This window comes from Diadema setosum, chromosome 22 (assembly GCF_964275005.1).
Source record: "Diadema setosum chromosome 22, eeDiaSeto1, whole genome shotgun sequence".
NCBI classification, from domain to species: Eukaryota; Metazoa; Echinodermata; class Echinoidea; order Diadematoida; family Diadematidae; genus Diadema; species Diadema setosum.
In genome coordinates, this window is record NC_092706.1 from 4853034 (window position 1) to 4863753 (window position 10720).

Below are 10720 nucleotides of genomic sequence, written 5' to 3' on the forward strand. Positions count from 1 at the left end.
GAGCAATCATTGAACTTCTTGAAGGATTTGTTCTTACAGCAACAGATGTGTTATTACTCATGTGTCATGTATCAAATAAAGGCAGATTAAGTGAGTCTGTGAGGTTGTATCATATTAAACAAAAAGCATGCTGAATGAATCGCAGTCTTCATTTTGTGCCATCGTTCTAACCAGTCGGGCTTTGAATATATGTTATTGTTTTGTTCTGTTTTGTCTTTTCCTTGTATTCTTTTCTTTCCACAGACGCTAAACTCTCAGGGATCTTGTGTACTAGTGTCTTCCCAGTCCAGAGTAGATTCCGATGTCACAAGCACCAATGCCAAGCCTGAGCATGTCTTTGCTTATAAAGAAGGGGGGAAAATAGTCGAGAAATAGGGGCATTGATATAGAGAACACCGAGCATCACAAATGCCAGCCTCATCCAGCTCAGAAAGATGTATGCTGATGGTTCTTCCAAAGCCAGCGTGCAGTCGTGATCTTGCAGCTTCTCTGTGACACCTAGACTTCGCTGCCCAGGAGTCAGCATTCGGCATGACAAGTTTAAGTTGATAATTTAAGAAGTTCTTAGTGGGGTTTTTTTTTTATTCTTGTTTCTGTTTTTTGTTTGTTTCACTGTCTATGAGCCTTATGCCTGACATGTGAAGGATTGTGTGGTATATTTGTCTTCTTTTTTTTTTTTTTCCTACAGTGTATGTCCCTCCTGGGGGGCATTTCATGAAGGAACTTGTCGGATATTAATGTCCGACAAGTTATTATATCCGACAAGTTCAGAGAAATCAGCCAATCAGACTAAAGAATTTCTCAAAACTTGTCGGATATAATTGACTTGTCAGATATTTTATCCAACAAGTTCCTTCATGAAATGCCCCCCTGGTCTGGCAGAATAGTAGCGTCTTAAGTTAACAGGCACTTCTAGAATTTTCTCGGCTGTTACGTTTCATAAGTCACTTGCTGGCAAGCTGTAATCGATTGGAAACTCTGTGTTCATCTATCACGAGCATGAGCACATTAACCCATTGAAGATTAGTCCCAAGTATGCTCAGCCAGGTGTTTATGGGAAATGTTTGTCATAGCAAAATCAGTTCATCCTTATAGCGGGTTAATACAGTCGAACTTGTCTATAGCAGCCACTTAAGGGGGACGTAACAAGTGGCCTTTATAGACAGGGAGCTAACATGGCTTTTCTCTCGGGGGGGGGGGGGGGGGATTTTTTTTTAGTGGCCGCATATGGCAGGTGGCTGTTATAGACAGGTGACCAGTAAGCCAGGTTTGACTGTATTTTCTATCCCCAAAGTGTAGATCCTTGCAAGCAATACCTTGACTGTAATGTGTAATGTCTTGCTCCAAGATACCAAAGGATAAATTTCACACTTTTTTCATGTGTGTGACAGCTGCTGGCTTTGTTATGATTTGCTTGGGTTGCTCTTACCACTTTGGCCCCAAAATATTCATATTTCTATCAATATTGCTCAATATGCTCTGCAACAAACCTAGATGTCATGGAATCTGATTACATTTTTAGTAAATCTTGCAATTGTCCTAATAAACTTTACATTGCCTTGTTGCTGGCAAAAACAGAGGTACATGTAGTAAGTCATACTGTGTGTGTTACATACTTGTATGTGGCCACTGTTCAGGTGAAAGACAATTACCTATAAAATGCCTTGCAAATATTCTAACATCTGCCTTCATCTTCGCTGCTTCTGCTACTGGTTTTGCAGCTGACAAGTTCGATGTCTGGTAGGCTGAGTAGCGAGCAGCGAAAAAATTGTGCACTGTGTGGAGATACTCGTGAATGTGCCCATCATTGCATGCAATAGAATGTTAGATGTAACTGTGACATTTTCCCTCAATTCGTAGAGCTGTGATTTGCATGCACAGTGTGAGTTGACACTTTTTCAATGGAAGAAAGTGGCATCATACATTACCAAACACAACCTCAGCACTGGAAAAATGCATCTAGGCATAGTTTTGATATGTATCATGATGCTCGTACGCCCTTTCTCAAAAAATATCAAGTCTAAATGAGTAGAAGAGTGTAAAACTGAATTGAATTGAATAAGATGAATTAAGTTTTCCATTGGTCGCAATACGTAATTCGCAATATTCGGCCCTGTCACAAATTAGGTATCGGATGTTTTTGGCAAGTCTGTCGGAGCGGACCTAACGTAGTCCGTCAGAGGAGACTTGAAGACGTCACTCCGATGGGAGCTTACTCTACCAGCTTTTCAGTTGCCAAATGCAGATTGCAGTGTTTGAAATTGGAGTTTAGAGGCTTTGAACTCCCCGGGCAATAGGGATTTATTTGAGATGAGGTCTTGCAGTTGCCGAACTGCGCACACTAGTGTTAAGTGTGAGAGTTTGGATTTTAACAACACTTGATTGCCAAGGAAACGATGAATTGATCACAAGCAGCAGGGGACCATGGAACTGTCGGCTTTAAATCCCCCCCCCTTGTCCATCCCCCCCTACCCACCCCTCCCAGGATACAGTGCCTTGCCAAGGGCCACCCCCATTGCTGTCTGTTTGTTGATGATCGGAACTGCTGTACTACCTCATATAATGGTATGTGGGGAAAAGAGAGCATTCCGAGTCTGCATATTAGGAATGACTATGGCTCACACTAGAAGCAAGTTTGTCAGTACAAACCTGTCATGCTTTTATATTTTATATTTTGGGGAGTCGGACAACACTAGAACACCAAAATGATCACAGATGCACATGCTTGATTTCTGTTTGTGTTGATAAATTGTGTCATAGCTAATCACTCGCTTTGAAGAGGTACATAGCATGTGTCTTCTGGCATGGAAGAAATACATAGTAACAACAAAGTCTGCACCTTCTTTTTCATTCTATTTTGTTCATTGGCACTATGGTCACACTTGTGGAACCAAGGTTTCATGGTTGAGTATGATGGGTGGTTCACTTACTGTGTTTCTGATTCTTATGTAGAAAATTGTCATTGTTGTATGTTGGCAAGGTACATAAGTAAATGATGCCCTAAATTGGAAACAAGAAACTGGAAAATCAATGTTTTGTTTCATTTTAAAAAGATATTATTTTTGATGACTCCCGAGTCATGCTGAATGTCTATATGATTTGTATAGTATGCTCACAACTTGTTGGATGATTTGTTAGTTGTTGAGCTTTAGCTATGAAATCAGTTGCACTGTTGGTCAATTCTTTTGTATTTATTACCATTTCATCATCAACAACAAAAACAACAAAAAGAAACATTACTTCGTAAAGACATATGTTAGGATCTTTTTTTGTATATTATGGAAATAGTTTCTATCAAGAGTTATTTTTTGTGAATTGATTATATTTTGAATATCGTACTGTATGTGTAAAGATACATGCCGATGCAAACTTTTCCAAAGTCTGACAATTGTGTGGCCTGTAATCTCATTTTAATAGCTACTAGTTCATGAAATCTATTTGTGATTTATTTTCGTGAATGGAACACTTGAGTGTTGCTTATGGCCGCATACCAAGGTTTAATTATACTCTTTGTGGCACCTACTCTTGCTTGGTAGTGATTTGTGTTGTGCGATAAAAGCTATACATTTATATCAAGTGCAAATATATTCCAAAGTGGCTCAGTGAAATACTAGCATGTAATACAAAGTTGCCTTTTTGGATTGTCAGTTAACTCAAGCGGCATCCTTTATAAGTTTTTCATGTTATGATTGAGAATGTGGATTTTTATTTTTTTTTTGTTAGATTTTTTTCAGACAGCAGACTTGGCATTTTGAAATTGTGTTTACATTGAGAGGCATGCATGAGTTGGAATGAAGTGTTTGAGAAGCTGTTTAAAATGGTGGGTATAATACCAAAATGACTGAGCAGATACTGAGCTGATACAAGTGTAGTGTTGCTTCAGACAGGACATTCCATGTGGTCAGAGGAAGAAAAATAAGCGATACAGTCTAACCTGTCTATAGCAGCCACCCAAGGGAGGCAAAGAAGTGGCCATTATAGACAGTTGGTGGCTTTAGACAGGCTGAACTGTATACGGAAATGCATAGAGTGTGTGAAAATTGTCATTTCTATGGACACATTTCCAAAAATGTATAGGTGGTGTTACTGACAGGATTTTGATCCAAACTTTTCTGTGATGTAAAACGGCCTGAAACAGGAGGACTCGAGCCAAACTGTCTCATTTATGTCGTGCGTGAAGCTATTTTATTTCGTTTGTGAAATCTTGAAGAGGGGCAGATGTATAGGAAATGTTGTAACGCTGTAAAAGTTTAGATCATGTGTCATGAACTTGCTGAAGATGTCAGGTCGTTGTTGTAGTGTGACACTAACTGTTTGATGAGAAATCACATTTTTTTCTTTCTCTCTTTCAAACCAAGGGCAGGACGCTGTCCATTCTCTCCAAAGAGTTCTGAGAATATGTCTGTCAACAAAGCAGTCTTGTTCACAAAGTGGGAACAGCTTGATATATCAATTCTGAAGCACACCTCCTTTGGAGGGTTTGTTTTGTTGTGTTTTTTTCAAAGCATGTAGAGCCATCTTCTGATGCTGGCACTTATTCTGCATGTGAACAACAGGAGTACATATGTGATGTGAGTTACACTAGATGAGAAACTTCTACATTAATATCAACAAATTTATTACTGGTATCAATCCATAAAATGTGATTTTTTTTTTCTTTTATCCTACTGGAAACAAAAATTTGACATTACTCATGTGTACTTTCAAAATGCATTGATTTCAGACAGAAATATGCATGCTTGTTTCAATTTATGCCTTGTCCATCATGCAGAGTTAAGTAAAGGTCACAAAACTGTAAGTTGTATAGTGTGTTGTACAATGGTGCTCATAACTTTTTGCCCTCTTTTGTTTCTTTGCCCTCTGTAAGAAGGCGCAGAATTTGATGTGGTTGTCGTTTCAAGGGTCAAGGGTCAAAGGCCAAAGGCTCTGTGTGTCATTACCGTTACTTTGTGTAGATGATTATGCTAGCTAGAGATGTCATGTTGGACAATGTGACACAGAAAGTAGAGTGTGCCGAATTTTGCCAGCTCCAATATTACAGGATTCTTGCGTTAATTGCAGATCTGTGGTATGACTTGAGCACCTTTGACCAGCCAAGCTTAGGAGTGGGCGAGTTTTTTTTCTGAGCAAATTTCTATGATGGAAGCATTAATCAAAGTAAAAGGTTTACAGTGAAGTTCTCAAGATAAGTCAACAAACGGAGAGAGAGAGAGAGAAGAACTGTACTCTGTATGTTCAGTGAAAGAAAAAAAAATTGAGGGAGAAGTACACGTGTAAGTGCATAACAGTGTAAGTTTTGTGTATTTCAAGAAGCATCAAAATGAAAACGTAACACATTCCTTTTGATTTGCTTTGATGTGTGTGGGTCTCCAAAAGGGACGAGGAAGGATACCGGTGTGTCATAAGTTGCCACCAGTGGGTGTAATTATCGTCGCTGTAAACTCTTACCAGCATTGACGCCGTGTACTGTTTTGTTGTCACAATGAGCAGGCATTTTGACACTCAATTTCTGACTGAAAGTTACAGTCAGATGTGCCTTTGCAATATCTTACCGAGATACTACGTGTGTATGTTGTGCGTAGGTAGTGATTATGTTTGCGTTTACGGGCAATACCTGTGAGACGAATGAGAATACCAAATAGCTCTTAACATTTCCGCTTATGTTTGTGCGCTCTGTTGTGATATTTGACTAATGTTTGCTATCTTCAAGATGTCTAAAGAGTATTGAATATATGATTTTTGCATCATTGTATTAATGAACCGTAGGTAAAGTGAATGTATTAATTTTAGGTCAGTTAAAATCTATCAAACATTTTGTGAATAAGGATATTATGTATGAATGGTTACTTTATGCACTGGGCCATTATCTTGAAATATAGATTTGCCAAGGGGAGAGAAAAGCAACTAGCGAACCCAAAAATGCGTGTACTCTTTCTTCAGTTTTGGAGATTGAATAGTCTGCGCGTAATTAGCAAATGAAGCACATTTGTGAATAGTCTGCGCGTAATTAGCAAATGAAGCACATTTGATTTGTAGTCTGCCAAGTTGGGGAAAATTATGATTGTGGCACATTGTGTGCAGACAAAAATGAAATGCATTTGAATGTAATCTTTCCTTGGGCAATTAGCACAGTGTGTCTTGTGCCAGTACACGACATTATCTCTCTGACACAGTGCCTACATTTTGTATCAGTCATCAAGTAATGAAAACTGTAGAGAATACATCTTTTTTTTTTGGTGAATATGCAGCTCTTCAGCTAAATCAATGATTTGATGATTTCCTCTAAAAGAGCTGTGACTGTTTACTAATCGTTGTTTCTTGCAACTGATGTAAATTCTATATAAATGCAGTGTACTGATAGTACATTTCCCCTGTATTGCTAAATTAACTTGTACCTCTGCCAACATTTATTGCTCAAACTCCTGTTTCTTTTCTTTCTTGTGTGAAATGTATTCATTCTCTGTGAAAAAGATGTAGAAAAATCTATGTTTGTATATTGATGCAATAAGACAGAGCATTATGAGATTATAGTAAAGAGAGGGTCATTGTCAAAGCCCCTGTGATACATGTATGTTTATTAACTCATTATTACAATCAGCTGTAGTTTTCTCCTTTTCCTCGTGTGTCATTCCAACTTTCTGGGAGTGACTTTGTTTCACCTTTTTGGGGCGAGACCTCTTCCATCAAGACTCTGTATTCATTTGGTGTAAGGAACTTCCAGCCATTCCTGCGTGGACTTCTAGGAAGTGCGCTTTCGGCGCTCGCACAACACATAATCCGCTCATAGAGGTCTGCTTTCCACGTTTAAGAGCATCCTTTCAGTTTCGTTTGACATGTCGCATCGCCACATTTGCAGTTCCGTGCATCACACGATTCATTCGCGCACACTTATTTTTTCGCCACTCTGTAATTTGCACGTCTGGTACATGTGTGGAAAGGGATTCTGTTTTAAACAGAACATTTATATATGCATTTTATATGATACCTAGCGAAAAAAAATTGTTATAATAAGATTTGAGTGAAACAACTACAAAGAGAGAGAGAGAGAGGGAGAGAAAACTAGGTAGAGAGAGGGAGAGCATGTGTGTATGTGTGTGACAGATGTCTACGTACTCTAGAGATGTAACATTGACGTAATTTATATCCTATGATACAAATAAAGTGAGAACACCTCTTTGAAAAAGTACACACAAGTCGTGCTTGATAATTTTTGTGGTTGATTCAAGAAGCTTAGATAATCGCCTTCATCAAATTGAAGAGATGATACCACTGGTGGTAAATCCTTCTCATGTTTATACAGACTGTTTATGTTTGTTGACTCTTCTTTAAACCTGTCAATGTTACCTTGAAAACACAATGTTTTAAGATTTCACACTTCAAATAACATCATAATCCATGCAAGCATATTAATCCTTGATATCTATGAGACACATATTCACTTGAACTTGAAGAGAAACACAGAAAAACCCCATTATAAGGTCCCCATGACCACCATTTTAACCCCGTTATAACATAGTGTCCCTCCTTCTTGGCATACAGTGCGCTCCTGTAATAGAATGAACATTGTTCTAACGAAATTCTCGTTACAACAAAATAAAAATTCAGATCCCCAAATTAACATCTACGTTGTATATATTTATCGCTATGTTTTACAGTTCGGCTATAATGAAATTTTGACATACTGAAAGAAAAACCGCTGGTTCAAAGGACTTCGTTATAACGAGAATGCACTGTACTAAAAAAGAGATCAGCTAATATGGGCCCTACAGTGTAATATATAATAATGGAAAAATCGGGACTGCCAAATTGACCCATTGAGAACGGGCATATTTTGCTACAACATGCATTTCCTATAGACACTTGCCCAAGTATACTCGGGACTTGTCCTCGACGAGTTAACCTCATTAAAAGCGTTACCTTGTTCCACACGAGCTCCTTATAATGGGGTTTCTCTGTGTAAGGTGTAGGAATCTTGTTCCAGACGAAACATGCAAAACAAAAACAAATTATGCAATTTCTGGAGCAGGCAATCTTCCAGTATGTCATCGCTCTTTATTTGCTCATTTTCACAAAAATGTTCAGAGCAGTAAAAATTGATAGACTACGCATACGTATAAAATCTACACAATCTGGTCATAATAGTATTTCTGAATTCATTTGGATGCAAGAATTGTCCAATAAAGATAATCAGCATTCCATAATCCACATAAATAACATGACAATAACATAACAACGAGCAGTAGGGCAGGAATGGTATTGACAAAAACGAATAGACGTAATTTGAAGCTACAATGCTAAGCAGTATTAATGGGTAACACTTGGTTGGCTGGCAGAAATGAGATTAAGATTCACACTTTGAGCTGATTTCTGTCAAAAATGGGCGTTTTTTGTGACAATTAGAATCATTATTAGTTACTTCATCATGTAATATTAGTATTCTAAGAGTTATGTGAGGGTGGGAGGTTAAGCTCTAGAATGGCAAGTCCTAAAAAAAGTTGTTTTGCTTTTTTTTTTTTTTTTTGGGGGGGGGGGGGATGGGCTAGGAGTATGTAATTTCTGGCAAAGAAAAAGAATGGCTAGATTTTGCTATGTTGAAGTGCTAACAATGCAAATTTCTTCCTGCCCAATGGGATGGGATCATTTGTGCAATTACTTTATTATGTTCATACAGAAATTGATTTGATAAATCATATGAAATATACATGGACATATTTTGTAACGTACACTGTATCAACATTACCAGCAGTTGGTGAGGTAACAGTGCGGTACATGCACACAAACTACAAAGTTCGTCCTCTGACTTAACAATCGAGCCAAGCTGGAAAGAAACGCACTCTTGTATGACAACGGTCTATGAAATATGGTAATAACTACAGGAAATTACTTCCTATTTTGTTTTTTTTAATCGCCTTCAGAATGTGGTACAAAATCCTACATGAGAATATCTTACGCTGATCTCACCCTTTCATCCCTTGATCAACTCCTGCAGGCATGAAACAGGCTATTGTATATGCAAAATTACACAATGCTACCCTTATTCCTGTTTTACCACACATTTGGTATATATTATGCTTCCTTGCCCAAAGAAGTATACAAAAATATTGCCATATCCACTGAATTCCAAGATTGAATGACCTTGTGACCTTCTAAAGCAAACTTTAACTTGCGTGATTTATCTATCTTGAATGTTCAAATTCTCTCCCGTGTCACACTAAGATCGACAAACAAGTTCGGATACAACACCAGTGAAAAATGTGTATCAAAAGTTAAAACAAAAGCTGTGGGAGGGGTAATAATAATAATTCACAATACTTATAAAGCGCATTATCATATAAAATGTCTCTAAGTGCTGGCAAAAAAGAAAAAAAGGGGTTATGATATTTCTCCAGTCAATGAGTCTTGACTATTTTATGTTGCGTCTCAAAGTAGTATAAGGTATAGAAACAGACAACCAATATTCATTCTTAAAGGTGCATGGTCCCGGTGTTTTAGTCACATGCGTACGCGGGTGCACGGGGCAAGTTTCCTATAGAGACCTACGTTATCGACTCCTCTTTAGCGCTTACGCTTTGGCCCACTTCCCCCGAGTCCGAAGAAGTCCGATTCACTGTAGTCAGTGGTCCGATCACAGTTCGGCTCACGACTCGGCTGAGGGGGATGACCGCTTTAGTAAACTTCTTTTGTGATGTCATAATAACAAGCACATATGCACGCACCCTGGCATTACTACAGACTGCGCGATGCGCAGAGAAGACAACAAAGGCAACGTTACTTAGCAACACCTACGCGCTTTACTCTTGATGACAGCTCAACTTCGGTAATCTTCGTATCAATGCTAACGGTGATCGGCAGTATCATCAACAGCGCCCTCTACACTACCGGGACTATGCACCTTTAAGAATGGTTGTAATGCAAACACACAGGCTTTACTACATAGCTGTCTCAAACGAAAGAAGAAGACTGCTCTATTTTCAGCAACTGGTATATCATCTAATATCATCATTAGCAACACACTGTGAATCTCATTGGTACAAATCTATGTCATTGACTGCATAATAACAACCTCTTTAGGGGCATCTCAGACAATTGTATATATGTATATTTCTTTTATAATTAAATCTGTGTGGGTATCTACACTTTATATGATTTATCTCATCAACTAAATGGATAGAAAGATTATGATTAAAGGCCGGAAGCATGGGGAAAAAAGGGTTGGCCAGATTGAATTCATCTCCATTCACTGCCAACTGGGGAACATTCGAAAACCATTACCAGCACAGGCTGGCTAGAATAGAATTGCCTGTCAGCGAATATGTGCACTGAAGCGTACACTCATCGATAAAGTTCAACTCAAGTCAAATTCTGTGTACTATGTGTGTACTTATATGGAGATCAGTGATATAGCTTGTACACAATTTTTTTATGGGGATTCCCAAATATGTCTCCGTCGGGCCAGCCTTCCCATTGCACGGTATCCCCACCCTACGGGGTGTTTAAAAGTTACAGTAAGTGTGTTGGCCCTCACTAGCCCCGGCCTAAGGCTACTTCGGAACTACATTGCACCTCTGAGCGGCTCGGCATTCCCTACCCCTATGGATGATCCCTGCCAAAATCTGATCAGAATGTACTCTGAACAAAAGTGACAAGGCTACATGTATTTCCTCATCTTTCCCCTATGACCTGATAAAAGAAATTCCTCAGGATCGGCAGTTTTCTTTTG